Source organism: Pezoporus occidentalis, unplaced genomic scaffold (assembly GCF_034315485.1).
Source record: "Pezoporus occidentalis ecotype Australia unplaced genomic scaffold, CSIRO_AGI_Poc_V1 ctg230, whole genome shotgun sequence".
NCBI classification, from domain to species: domain Eukaryota; kingdom Metazoa; phylum Chordata; class Aves; order Psittaciformes; family Psittacidae; genus Pezoporus; species Pezoporus occidentalis.
In genome coordinates, this window is record NW_026914181.1 from 647,895 (window position 1) to 661,844 (window position 13,950).

The 13,950-nt window shown below is 37.9% G+C and overlaps 1 long non-coding RNA gene across 3 annotated transcripts; it reads right to left on the reverse strand.

Annotated features, from left to right (window-relative positions):
* Positions 1-5,443: 5,443 nt before the first annotated feature.
* Positions 5,444-13,531, reverse strand: LOC134165158 (uncharacterized). 3 transcript variants are annotated; one of them, XR_009965406.1, is made up of 4 exons: positions 9,171-13,531; positions 7,726-9,004; positions 6,836-7,032; positions 5,444-5,664 (listed from the first exon to the last, which is right to left on the reverse strand). It is a non-coding gene; the product is annotated as an uncharacterized LOC134165158 (long non-coding RNA). The 3 variants fall into 3 exon arrangements; XR_009965405.1 differs by lacking the exon at positions 9,171-13,531 and having other exon boundaries at positions 6,836-7,029; positions 7,726-9,162; XR_009965404.1 differs by lacking the exon at positions 9,171-13,531 and having other exon boundaries at positions 7,726-9,162.
* Between the last annotated feature and the right edge of the window lie 419 nt (positions 13,532-13,950).

A 13,950-nucleotide genomic window follows, 5' to 3' on the forward strand; every position in this document is an offset into this window, starting at 1 on the left:
CAGTGATGAAGCACAAACCAAAAAAAAAAAAACAACAAAAAACCACCAATGACTTGGCACATAGTAAGCTCCCAGCATTTAACTTTTTCAGCTAAGCTTTTCAGTTTATGTAAGGAAGATGGACTTGAAATGTTCTTAGCTTTGCCCTGTGGGTTAGTCCAGGCATTTCAGTGGTGATTTTGTATATATTGTTAATATGGTCAGCTAATGAAAGTGATGCAATTTAGATAAGTTATGATTTCCAGAAAGATAGGTCATGGTGATTAAGCATGACTACCTTGCAACTGAGTAAGATGGCATTAAATCTGGTAACAGCTGTGTTTGATGTCACAATATTTTGTGAAATTTTGCTATGGAGATGATATAAAGACACTGTTAGTTAAATCTGTCTACTATCTGATTTCAGTTCTTTGGCATGCTTACTTTAGAACAGGTATAAAAAAAAAGCCATTTAATTTTTTTCCACTTCATCTTGCTTTTTTTATGGCTACTGCATGGAAAATGCTTTTGGAAGGTGGATGATTCTGTGTGAGGGATGGATTCAGATAATCTAGGTATGAAGAACAAATTATCAAGAGTTGCTTGATGAGGGAGGAGGAGGGAAGTGTTGAGTGTAAAAGGTGAATAGAAACGAACAACTTTTCATGTGCGTTGGCACAAGTCTTTGTGCTGATCAGAAACCACAGAGCAGCAAAATGCACTTAGATATTTGGGAATAAAAGTTAGATTTCTACTTTTCATGTTGCTGCCCATTTCATGTGACTTGGGTGTGTATATTGCACTTGGGAATATCAGCATGTATTCTGTTTTAGTTTTTTTAGAGATAATTTTTCCAGTCTTTGCAGTCTTCAGGTTTGGTTTTATAGAAGTTAAAGTAATTTCTGTATTCAAGAAGGTGCATACAATAAGGCTTGTATGACCAATTAGATTTCTTTCTGTCTGGGAGGATAATAACAGTTTCCTTTCAATGATGAGGTTTCATTTTCTGACAAGAGTGAGCCACAGCAAAAATGTCTGACTTAAATAAGTTTAAGAGAACACAGCATCTAAGTTTCTGAATGTAGAAATACCAAGCAGGGACATGATCTCTCTCATTATGCTCAGGCCTTTGGAAAAAGAACATGCCAGAAATATTGCCTGCCTTTGTTCTTGGCATGGCTAATATATTGCTCTAGTCAACTGGATATTCCCTTGGAAGGTTACAGTAAATCATGGGCCTGGAAATAAGCCAATATTTCCTTCCATGATGCAAATCTTAAAAGGTACAAAAAAGGCTGTGTTGGGCTATTCTCAGATAGAGCTTCCTCGTGGACAAGGCCTGCTCACCAGTAACAGAACCACAAGAGGGCAATGGGTCTTTCATATATGCTGGATAGCCAAAACAAAAACTATAAAAAATTCAAACAGTTAAGTCCTTCAGACAATGGTAAAAAGTAATTTAAAGGGAAAAAACGGATGAAAGCAGAGGAGTGTAATCCTGAAAAGCTTCATTCAGGTCTTCAGACTTGTTCACAGAGTTGTGTGTTTATTATTTGCTTAGTGGTTTTAGAAAAGTTGTATGTGCTTACAGTTTACTTCTTAAGGGAAGCAGGCTTAGTTCTTGTATGCAGCTCTTCCATTCTTGTGCTAGACTTATTGTCAAGCTTACTGTGCAATTGGCACTTGGAGGGTATCTGGGTGTACTCAGATCCAGAGGAGAGCTGTTTATCCAGTCTCTCAACTCCTTTGGTATATCCTTCTCCTTCTCCCCTGACACTTTTTTTTATCTTTGCTTTAAGGTATGAACAACATGTTTTGGAAAGATTTGAAAAATAGATTCTGAAGTTTGGCTTATGATTATCCAGGAAAAATTAAGGTACTGAAGTGGTGTACAGACATTTCATAGTTCAAAACTCCCTACTAAAGAACTATCTTACTATTCTATAGATAGTCACTGCATTAGATAGTATTTTTTTAAATGAGTGCTCATAAAGGTCTCTTGAGGTCAGTGGTCTCTTTCAAAGAAGGACTAGTGCATAAGCCTGGTTACACTGGAATTAAGATTGACCCACTGGGGTGTCTCACATTTCCTCTCATTTTTCCCACACTGTTTTTTCTCTGTTGAGAAAAACAGAGCAGTTGAAGAGAAAAAAGTGTCTGAAAACAGCCACTGGAGGGAAACAGTTTAGTTTTCCCCTTTTCACCTGGACTATTGATGTTGCCAGTGAAGAAGTGGTACAAGATTGTATCCTTCCCCATGAACACTGCTGCAAATGTGCCAAGCACAGAGCCCTTAGGGCAGGTTTCCTTGACCAGGGAGAGAAGGGGTGGGCACCAGAGCCTGGTGTTCAAGAGGGAACAGCCTGGCTACAAATACACTGTGTAAATATCATCAAGTATTCCTATTCCACAAAATGCTGATGGAGTTATGATGGAACAGGGGTTTTTATTCTGAAGATGCTTTGCATAAGTGTGTATACTTTTGTTTTTTTTTTCTTTTAGAACACGCAGCCAAAAGGAAGGTGGTGTGTGAAGGAAAAGGTGGCTTCAGAGCATCTAAGGGGCAAGGAGGGAATCTTGCACCTTTGTGGCTCCTCTCCCATGATTTCTCAAATAAGTAATTATACTTTTTAATATTAAATGTGTAGTTACAAAATTATATCTGAGTGAGGTGTATTGCATTTATATTTTTAAATAAAAATAATTGGTTTAATGTTTTTTAAATTATGAAAATGATTATCAGCTTACTGACTAGGTTTGCAATTTGGAGTTCAGAAGCAAAATGTGATACATTACTAGGCAACAGTAGAAGTTTGGATTTAGACTAAATGGCATAAATTTCCCTTGTCTGCAAAGGTTGAAAGTCTTATTTCTTGCCGGAGATGGAGGCAGTGTGAACATTTACAACTTGGGTGGGGCATATATGCAGATGATAGTCCTGATGATCCTACTCTGTTCTGTTCCTCCTCTGTAGTAAGAGCTGGTATGGCACGGTGACTTATTTTGACATCTGCACATGTGCGCAACATAAAAAGAAGATAATTTTGACCCTCACCCACTTTTAGTAGCTTTAGAAATGGCAATGTGGCAACGCATTTGTGATACTGCTGACATAGCTGTAACTGAGCAGCACTGTTGTGGAAGCCCAATCTTCAGACAATCTTCACCCAGTTCCAAGACTTGTGGCAGTTTCTAGACAATGGCTGCATGAAAGAGCACTGTGCTCTGGTTTAGACTTCAAAGCTGGGGACACAGTCTGTTCTGGAAGACAAGCTGGGTAACCAGGCAGTTTCAATTCATCCCCTCTACTTGTCTTGATGACTCAGTCTCATACTTCAGTGCTAGTTTTATGTCTGCTAATTATTTTGTCTTTGCTCAGCTACTTAGAACAGAGCTTCTGCAACTTAGTTCTAAAGCCTTCTCTTCACTGATAAAGCCCAGAAGGTCACTGGCAGCATGACAGTGTTTTCTAGTTTGTTTTTTTTTTTTCCCCATTACGGAAATTTACTCAACAAATCCTGTGAACTAAGTCCTTGAAGGGGCTGAGAGATTGAGGAGGTAAAAACCAAAAAACTCCAGGGCAGTCCCCCCTGCTTTGGCTTCTTGGTAGCAGCAGTATTGGTTAGGCTTCATGTAGAGTTGTGAGGGTTGATCTCTAGACACAGGCTCATTAGCATGGCGAAGTCACTTGCCTTGTGGGTGAATGCAGATCTTGACCTGCTGGCTGGTGCACTCTAAGTGCACTAGAAAACTGAGGTCCGTGCAAGAGCCGAATGGCTCTTTAGATCAAAACATATTTGACAGTGACATACAGCCTGGCTGGGTGAGCCTTACACTTGTGTTCACTGATGCATAGAAAAATCACTAAAAGATGTGGAAACATGCATAGGAGTCTCTCAGTTATTGAGGTAAAAAGAAATACTTTTATAACTTTCAATAGCCTTGTGAGTCTAACATCACTCTATAATTAAAAAAAAAAAGGTAGGAACTGAGCTTTCTTGAATTTCACGTTCTTTTTTAAATGAGTCAGCACAGTCTAATCTATACTATGATTAAGTGCCTCTAACCAGGAGATTTAAATAAGAAACAAATACAGTTTCATTCATCCCCTTCCTCCATCGTTTCTGCTCCCGTTATGTTTGTAGACTTGACAGATGTGCATCCGTACGCAAAGGGGCAGACGCGTGTGTACACATTCTCACAGGCGCACCCGTCCTGCTCCACTTGAGTGTGATGGGGTGATGTAGAGTCTGCTGCCTGGCCTTGTCAGAACTTGATAGCTCTCTAAATATTGTATTTCTTGTTGCCATAACACTGGGAAAATAGTATGGGATACTGAATTATAAATATAGCTGAAGCCCTGGGGAGTAGAAGCATTTCTAAATGACTTGAACCTATGTCAGAGTGTAATTCTTATAAATAAATGGGAACATAATTGCTGAACCCTAGCTGGATTTTTGCCTACTGTGGCACTCAACATTGCTAGACAATTATTATACTAAGGGATTATCTTTTAACAGAGAACAGTTATCTTTTCTGTTTGTTTTTACTATTCACATAAACCAAGGGAAATGAAAAGTGTTCTAATCAGTCATGGATCTTTCTCCTCAATTAGCTCTAGCTTTATTTAGAAGGGTTTTATGCAGTACATTCAGTTTACAACTGGAGGAAGGTTAAAGGTGGGGAGAGAACTTAACAGATCTGTTTTACAAAGCCACCTCAGTGAGGACATGAAATGGGGAAACAAACAGATAAACATCATGTTGAACTGAATTATAGATGAAATATAAATTTAACTATAGGAACAAAACCACATTCTTCATCTATGGAACTGTGACACGTGAATTGAAATACATTACCCTGAAGCAAATTTTTTTTTTTTTTTCAGACTTCAAATGTAGATCCAAAGAAAATAAATTTTATAAAAGGTATCATGAAAAAATTGTACAGTTTGCCTGCTAAAGCCAGAAGTCTAAACTGGCAGTCATTTTGCATGTGACAAAAAAAAAATAAATTAAAGAAGAAAAATTAAATCTTGATTTGGTGTCTGCCTGTCTATATATATATATATATATATTTAATATATATATATATATTTATTTGCCTGCTATTTTCATATTGAGAAGCATCAGCCTAGGACAATTTTTCACAGATGGCAAGTACAGTGCAGTCTTCTAAAGCTTTCTGGAGATTGGAAAGTGCTATGCATCACATCAAAATGTATGTCTAGCTATAGCGTGGACAGCTGAGCTCTAAATACACTCAACTGTGAAAATGTCAACACCAGTTACCTCTCTTATACCGTGACTGTCTTTGATGGTTATGTTTTAGTAGTTTAAATTTGCAAGACATTTGTAAGGAGATTTAATAAAAGAAGCAAAACCAACCTGAAGCTTTTTGTTTTTTAACTTCAGTACGTGGTTATAGAGGAACGCAAGTAGTGAGGATCATGCTGCAGTTTTGATTCTTTACAGGATTTTTATTATTATCCTAATAATACAGAATTAATGTGGTGGATTTTAGTTTTGTGTATTGTTTTTTTCACAAGAGCACCAGACCTTAATTACAAAATGCAATAAACCAGAAGTGATTTCTCATCCAAGATTATGGTCAGCAGCAAGGTGTCTGACTGCTGATGTATGGAAGACAGCTTGTAGAGGTCTGAAAGCAAACAATTGCACTGTTCTGAAAAAAAAATTGCATTTATGAAAATTATTGGGAAGTAATTCAACTTAAATTGAAATTATTTGATATTTGACCTCTGTTGCACCTCTGGACTTCATATGCGTTGAAAGCATATAGATGGAGACAGTGTCCCTAGGGTAGTTGGCCTGTAGCATGCATGAGTGCGTTGTGGGTAACAACAATAGAGAAGATGCAGTGGCATTGCCTTTTGCTGCAGGCTTCCTTCCTGAGCAGACAACACAGATTTTGCAGTCAGCACCAAGTTTTGTATTACCAAGTTTCTGCTGCTATAAATCTAGCATGGCTACACACATGGTGAAATAAGGAGTCGGAAGTGGGCAAATAAATGAAAGAAAATGGATTTTGTTCTCCCTTTACCTCATGTTTTATGGCACTCTTACAAAATCTATAAAAGAAATCGGGCTCCCTCTTTCTATTGAAGGAAAGAGTGTTAACCCTTTACCTCTGGCCCACCTGCCTCAGCTTGCAAATATAAGATATTAAATGTACCTACTGAGTAGCAATGTAGTGATTCAAAATAAAATACTACTTTGTCATGTTTACTGTTTTTACAAGACCTGTATTTCTAAATGCTTTGCAAGAGTTAAATAACTGCCAGTGCTACATGGTCTAAATTCCAAAAGAGCAGAAAAAAAAGAGATTGCATATACTGGAAAATTTGAAGACATGTAAGATGAATAACATGGCAAGAGAACTCTGAAGGGCAGGAAAGGGAAGACATTATATAGCTGAAAAACAAGTGGAGAATGGTGAGGACAGAGGGAAATACAGAGATAATTTTGTCTTTGTCAATTGGGCAGAAAATAGACTGCTACCAAAATAAATAAGAAAAGGCAAGTATTCTATGGCAGGGGGAAGGAGTGAGGAAGATGCACATGCATGAATGCTTTTAAGCAGTGAGGAAAAAGAACTGGTAAAGAATGAGGCAAACTGAATAGGGAATAATTTTTGTGTACCCTGGAGTTTGCAAGTCTATAGAAATCTGTTTTTTAGTCCATTTTGTGGGAGATGGAAGTGATGCAGACAGCAGAAGAAAGTGACAGAATTACCTGTACAACTATCTTATCGTATAACCTGGGTAAATACAGTTTTGATAACTTAGTAAGCTTCCATTGGAAATTTCAATTCAAAAGTAATACTCTTCACTTACTTTTCAGAGACCATAATATTCAGTGCAGGTGGAATGATTCCTGTTTAAACTTCTTCTATTTTTAGGTCTTGTCTCAATTCTATTGTCTCAGTATGAGTAATCATCAGTCAGGAGCAACACTGACTTTGAGGCAATCCACTGGGGACATTGTAAGATCAGGGCTACTGTTTGTGAAGCACTTCAGGATCAGGATACTGCTGAAAGAAAAAAGTAGCAGGTAGTGTAGATTCATTATCTGGCATTTTAGGATAATGTCCAGCCCAGCTTCTTGTTAGTCAGATTTTGAAGTCCTTCAGTGACAGGGTTTCCACAGCCTCCTTGGAAAAACTGTTCTAGTGTTTGATTAGTTTTATAGTGATAAACTAGAATGCCTCCCCCTCTGATAATCTGGTTGGAACTTCTCCTGGTTGAGTTTACAGGTGTGGTCTCTTGTTCTACTCCCTTGCACTGCTGTGAAGAGCCTATGTCTTCTCTGTAATCTCCTTTTACATACAGGCAAGCTGCTGGTAGCTTCTCTCAAAACCTTTTCTTTTCCAGGCTAGACAATTTCGCTCAGACCTCCTCTCCAGTCCTCTCACCATCTTGGTGGCCCTCTCTTCAATTTGGTCCTTTTAGCACTGGGATTACCAAAACTGGATGCAATATTCGAGGTACAGTGAGTGCTAAGCAAAGGGGAATAATAAAAAATCCTGATGAAATTTTGTTAAGGATAATGGATTATACTTTTAACAATGCTGATGTAATGGACCAGGAATTTTTTTTTGAGGCTGTACCTGGCTACCATCCTAGAAACAATTCTTCAGACATCACTGCTTCCCTGGAAATAGGTTAGCTAGAAATTTGGAGCCTGTGGAACCATTAGATTGTAAAAATGAAAAAGGAACACAGACCTGGTTTCTAGGTTTTTTTCATCTTCTTTATATGCTGAAAATAACAGCAGAAGATGTGAAGAAGCACAGTAGAAAGTCAGTAATGACTGGTAATCTTATTTCCCATACAAATGCCATAAGAGCAGTTCTGGAGCAGGTGGAAAGGAATGATGTCTTGGCACCACATTTTGGCAGGAACAAATTTTTCTCCATACCAACTTGGTTTCTAGAAATGCTGAGTCTTTCCTTATAGTAGCCTTTGCAGTTACATATGAGAACCTGATGAACTGAAAAAAAAAGAAATAGACCCAAAGTGTATGCTGGTCTAAACTCTATGATGACTAGTGAGGCTGCCTTAGTTTACTTCTTGCATTTCTGCCACGAGATCTCATTGGACTTCATGATCTTAAGTCTGTCTAGGAAAGAGGTTATATTGATGTCACTTCCTACTCAAAGAGCTTCAGAAGGAGAAACTAGGCTGAGGCTTATAGCAGGGTGACATAAATGCCTACTCCAGGGCCACCTGGCTACTACTCATACCTGTGCTAGCAGGTATGAGGAGATATTCCTGCCATCAAAGTGTAGGGAGAGGAGGGAACCAAATCAGTCTGTGATGGAGATGACAGAAAGTTACTGGCTTGCAAAGCACAGCTGTCAGGGGTGCCAAGTTTGAGAGAATTTGATCTTTTCTACCTCATGGTTCTTGAAAACATGTGATTATGCTGTTTGGTTTCCTGTTGTGTTCTGTGGCCTTTGTCATCAGAAAGAAGAAGTGGCATTTCAGTAGCTGGTGTGCCCCCTGAATGGCTACATTGTGCCATATGGCACTGACCTTTCCAGTGTTCTGTAATGTAAATGTCAGTTGCCTCTTCAGAGCTTCAATAGCTCATGGAAAGTGTGAGGCTATGGGGAAGTGTAGACTGCTGAAGAGACAGAGGTGTGTGTTTCATTATCCTCTATCGCAAAATATGAAGGGTATCACTTAGATGCATTGAGGAGAGGCTGAGGGTGAGCACCTCTGTGCTTGTGGGCTTTCAGAGGCCTTCTGTGCAGAACTGGTTAGATAAAATGAGTAGGAAAATGGCATTTCTGTGAATGGGAGAGGTGGTGCTCACCTCCAGCAGAAAAAGTAAGGCTGCAGCCCTGAGGTGCTGTGAGCTGCTGGCAGGATGAAAGTTGTTCTGTACTTCCCTGTCTCCTGTCTCTTTGGTCTATTTGAGTTATAACCTCTTCAGGGGAAAAGACTGGCTTGCTTGGTTAATGCTAAGTTCAACAGGCTGTCCTTGGTCTTTGGCTGTTACTGTAATAAATAAAGATGGTAATACTTACACATAGAAAACAGGTTTTCTTAGTTGTATTTGGTTTCTATTTGTTTGTTTATAGAGTCATATTACGATTTTTGCCTCTAAGTCACTGTCAGTGATCTCTGAAGAAAGTCTGAAAGTCATGTAGGGGAGGGAGCTTACCTAAATGAACGCCTCATGCATATCCAACTCTTGTCTTGTTCCGTCTCCTCGTCTGATGCTGCCTGATTGTTACTAAAGTTGTTGGCATTTCCTTTGACAATCTTTGAGGCCCTCCTGACCTGTAACGCCTATTTATTAGTACAGTGTATAAGTGAATAAGTAACTCTGAAATTTTAACATTTCTGTCATAAATAAGTGACAAAGCAGTAAATCCCATTTAGGATCCTCCATGTCAGGAGAACTAGCTGGTTTTTATCTTGCTTGCTCAGCTTCTCCCACCTGAGACAACTTGCTTCACCTTTGTCTATCAATTTTCCAAACCGTAAAGTCGGATTAATAATCTATGTAAAATTGCACTTTGTTGGCTTGATATATGTATAGAGGAAGTCATGTTATAGTTGCATAGTTTTGAATTATGTTGGAAAGTGCTAGAAGCACTTTCCCAGAGGGAATAAAGTGTCAGTGTAGCATCGGTCTGTTTTCTCCTTCAGAGTCTGTATTCTAGCTCACAAACAGTATTTAAAGAACATTTAAATGCTTTACTTGAAACAAGTTACAAAATGCCAAAATTGTGAGCCACTGCTTATTTTCTACAAATTCCTGAATTCCTACATCATTGAGAACATCAGTGTTTACTGAATTCCATATTATGTTTTTTTGTTTTTTTGTTCAAAACGTGGCCTGTGATTCATTTGCTGTGAGTTTTTCAAGGCCTGCTTTGACTACTAACTTGTTAATTTTCTTCTTGCTTTTTTCTGTGGTACTTATTACTGCAGTAACCATGCTGGGAAGCTATTTGAGTTTTGTGGTAGTTTGGAAACTTGAAAAATATTTCTGTTCCAAGTCAGTGTTTTCTATAGAACAAAATTCTGAATTTATATTTTGGAAGAACCAGTGGAGATCTGTTTCTATGTATGTATACGCACACATCTGTGTATGTAAATATCAAGCACTTCTTTAAAAAATGTTTAGCTTTGCTTGTGATTTCAATTTACATTACAAAGTTGAAATATTTTTACTTTTCAAAGGTCAAGCTACTGTAATGGAATAAATGTTTAAACTTATTGCATTAAATATTAATAATTTTACTTTGTAACTAACCTGTATATTTGGCATTTAGGAAAAGAAAAGCAGAAAGATTTTACATTATGTTGTATTGTTAAGACCCTACCTTGCCCAGTGAATTTTGGAGCCTACACATGTGTAAGCAGAGGACTTGAGGAATGTAGCGGCTAACAGGGGTGGCTGAAGTACTCAGCCTCTAGAGCAGGGAATTCAGTCCTTCAGAATTACTTCTAATCTTGCTGTTTCATCTCAAAGCTTGCATGCGTGTCTTGCAAATATAAGCATGTCTGTATTGGGATATGAATGGCTTCAGTTGCTGGTACTTTGCTTGGTTTTTCTTCAATCTTCATCTTTCTGTTTTGCTTAATATTAAGGTTTCTACCTACCTTGTACCCTTAAACTTACTCGTGTCCAGTTTTTACTGAAAAACCAACGAGAAGGAACATTTGTACTTTAAGGTGTACAGGCTTTTCTTATGTTTGCTTTTTCTTGTGCTGGCATCATTTCTGTCCACTTGCCCCATAAAATAAATCCAAAAATGTTCTTTCATAAATTTAAAAGATTCTTCCAAAATAAGAAGTCCTTCTATCAAAAATTACAATGTTTTGGAACATGATCCTTAGCAAACAGTCTCTGCCCGGGAGAGGAAAACCTGTATAAAAAGCACTGCTTACAATATTAAAATGGAGCAGTATTGAAGTTTCAGAAGTACAAAAGGTTCTAATTGATCCTGTGACATGTTTCACTCACTTTGGAGAAGCACATTCAAATAGATATTAGTTCTAGTTGTAGGGAAGGACAAGCAGTCTTTTTGAAGGCAAGCATAATGAAGACCTGCATATTTCATGATACATCATGTACTGCTGAGGTGCAGAGGCAAAAATTCAGTACTCTACAAGTGTGTCTGCCCAAACTGGAGCAGAAGTAGCTATTTAGCATCCTGCCAAAGTGCGTTTGATCTTAGAAGTTATAGAATATTTGTTTTATGACTATGAGAGTGCCAAGAAATTCTTTGAAGCAAAGTCTGTAATCTCCAAGACTGAGATGGAATAGGATGAAACAGGAAAGTTACTGGAAGATGACATTGTTAAAAAAAATACAAAAAAACCAAACACAACAATCTTCCCCTCCAACTCTTTTTAAGCCTGCCTTTTTTAATTATATTGCCTGTCATGACTTTAATTCTGTAAATTAATGGTGATATGGTGTCTGAAATATCTTTTCCAATGTATGTGTGATATGATGGATTGTGATTAATTGAAATATAGAGGCCTGAAGTTTGATAGCTTGTGAAGTACCATTTGCGATACAGCCTCAGCTTCCACTTTTCTTTGAATTGAACTATGTCTTTGTGAATATCATTAGTCAGAGTATTAGACCCAGAGGGAGACTATATAAATTACAGATCACTACTGAACGAAGTTCCAAGATTTCCTTTCTTCCTTCCAGATTGAGGTAGCATATTGCAGTACTACTCTGACTGGTTTTGCAGGCAGAAAAAAGCAGTGATTAAAAACTTTAATTTTAAAATGATATTTGTACTTGTATAGTAAAGCCTTTGCAGTACTGGCCTTTGTGGGCTTGCTGGGGTAGCTGAGATTTGGTAGGTTATTGAGACCATCCTGCAGGCAGTTTGTGTGACATCATGCTGGAAATGTTCAGTAGAGGGAGTTGGTTGGTGAACAGAAACAGCTTTAAATGTCAGACTTGCCTAGATGACTCTCCTTCTTCTAGTGTTTACATCTGAACCAAAGTCTATCTTTCACTCTTCCCCTCCCAATAAAATAAGTTCTTGGCAGCTGTGTGAGACCTGGATAACTTTAACATCTTGATTAACAATTTTACCAAATAATCCTGCAGTGAGGGTGTGGGGGTCTGGGGTTGATTTTTATTTTTTATTTTTTTTAAATTGCCTTATAATCTGCAGTGGGAAGGCCATGTGCATTTGTGTTTTGTACAGAACCTAGAACACTTATTTTAAAACCCTGAAGTTAACTTTAATAGGTATAGAAATAAGATATTTAGGACCTACAACTAAAGTACTGATTCTGTAACATTCTGCTGCTATTTTTAAGCGTTTCTGAGGTGCCTTTTGTGCCATTGCAGCTGGGTGTTGCAAAAGTTATAGATCTCTACTATGTATAAAAATCTAATGGAACAAATTTGTGATGTTTTCTTGAAGAGCTCAGTAGAGGCAGTACACTTATTACAAAAACAGCTTTAATAAAATTTCTTTACTTTTATTCCTTTTCTGTACTGTTACAGGCAGCTAGTCAGGTTTAATTTGAATACTGGACATGACTGTGGTTCTTTTTAAAGATCAGAGATGATGAATGGGGTTATCCCAAAGAAACTCAATGGCCAGAGCTATAAGAGACTCTAGTAGAAGCAGCTGTTGAGTTGTGCAAGCAGCCACATTAAATAACAGCAGCGAGTGTAGAGCACTGGTGGTGGAAAGGCTTCTCTCAAAAGCTTCGAGTAATTACCCCACAAACACACAGTGGTGAAAATGCAATAGCCAAAGGTAACCTGGAAGAACTGTACAGTTAGTTCACCTTTCACTACTGCAACTCTTTGGTTCTATAGATGGCAAATGAAGAGTACATAATGGTTCAGTCTGTATCTCAAGTAGTGGTCACTGACAATAGACAGATCTGCTGCAATACCTGAACAGTTTTCAGTTACATTTAGGCAAAGGAGGCCAACCAAAACACTGTCGTAGCATTCTGAACAGTAATGACAGCACCAAAAGAAAGTAATGCTCTCCCAAGTGGTTAAATGCTTTCAATGGAAAAGCCAGAATTTCAAGTTTGTGAGGTTAACTGAATGTCTGATAAAAGGCAAGACTCTATTCTGGAACATAAGTTTGCTGAAGTTACTAATGAACACTCAAAGTTGTAAACCTAGAGAAAGTAACAGAAATGTGCCAGGACCTGACAGAAAATCCATGATGCTAAAAGTAGTGATACAAAAGTACTGATATCTGAGAAAGGAATGTAAAACTCAGTTACACTGTGCAGAACAGCCCATGGAACCATGCCAGCTCTGATAACCTATGCAAGATGATGCCTGATATTTGAAGTAAAAGGTAAGTGAACAGTAAGGGATCATATTACATTGCAGGAATTTGTAGAGCATGTGTGACTGGGAAAAGAGGTTTGACAATTAAGCTATTAGCCTCGAGGAATTCCTCTTGGGAATAGAACCATAGGAGAATATGAACAGAGCATTGCACAGATAGCAAACCAGGCATTTATTAATTTTAAATTTAGGATGCTGACTCTTGGGACAGTACGAAACAATGAGATCAACACTAGGAAAAAAAAAGCAGTGGTCAGCTGGAACACAATGAGGTGAAATGAGATGAAAATTTTTTCTCAGGAAGAGTTGATTAAATAATAGAAGTCTACTTTTAAACATACAAAAAGTATTCAGTCATCTTCTGGAGGAATTTTTCTCCATTGACTGTACAAGAATTGTAGACTCCTAAGGTATAAAGTAGATAGTCACATGATTCCTCTGTAAATGCATGAGTAGACATCATTGCCTATTTAATCACATTTTCAGGGGACAAGTACCCATGATATGCCTCAAAATTACCAAATCTTCAAATTCTTTGGATAAGTATACACCAAGACAGGTTTGGGAATCCTTCAAATCCTCTTTTGAGCAGCAAAGTCTTAAATAAAATGGATTTTACTTCTTTCAGTGGTGC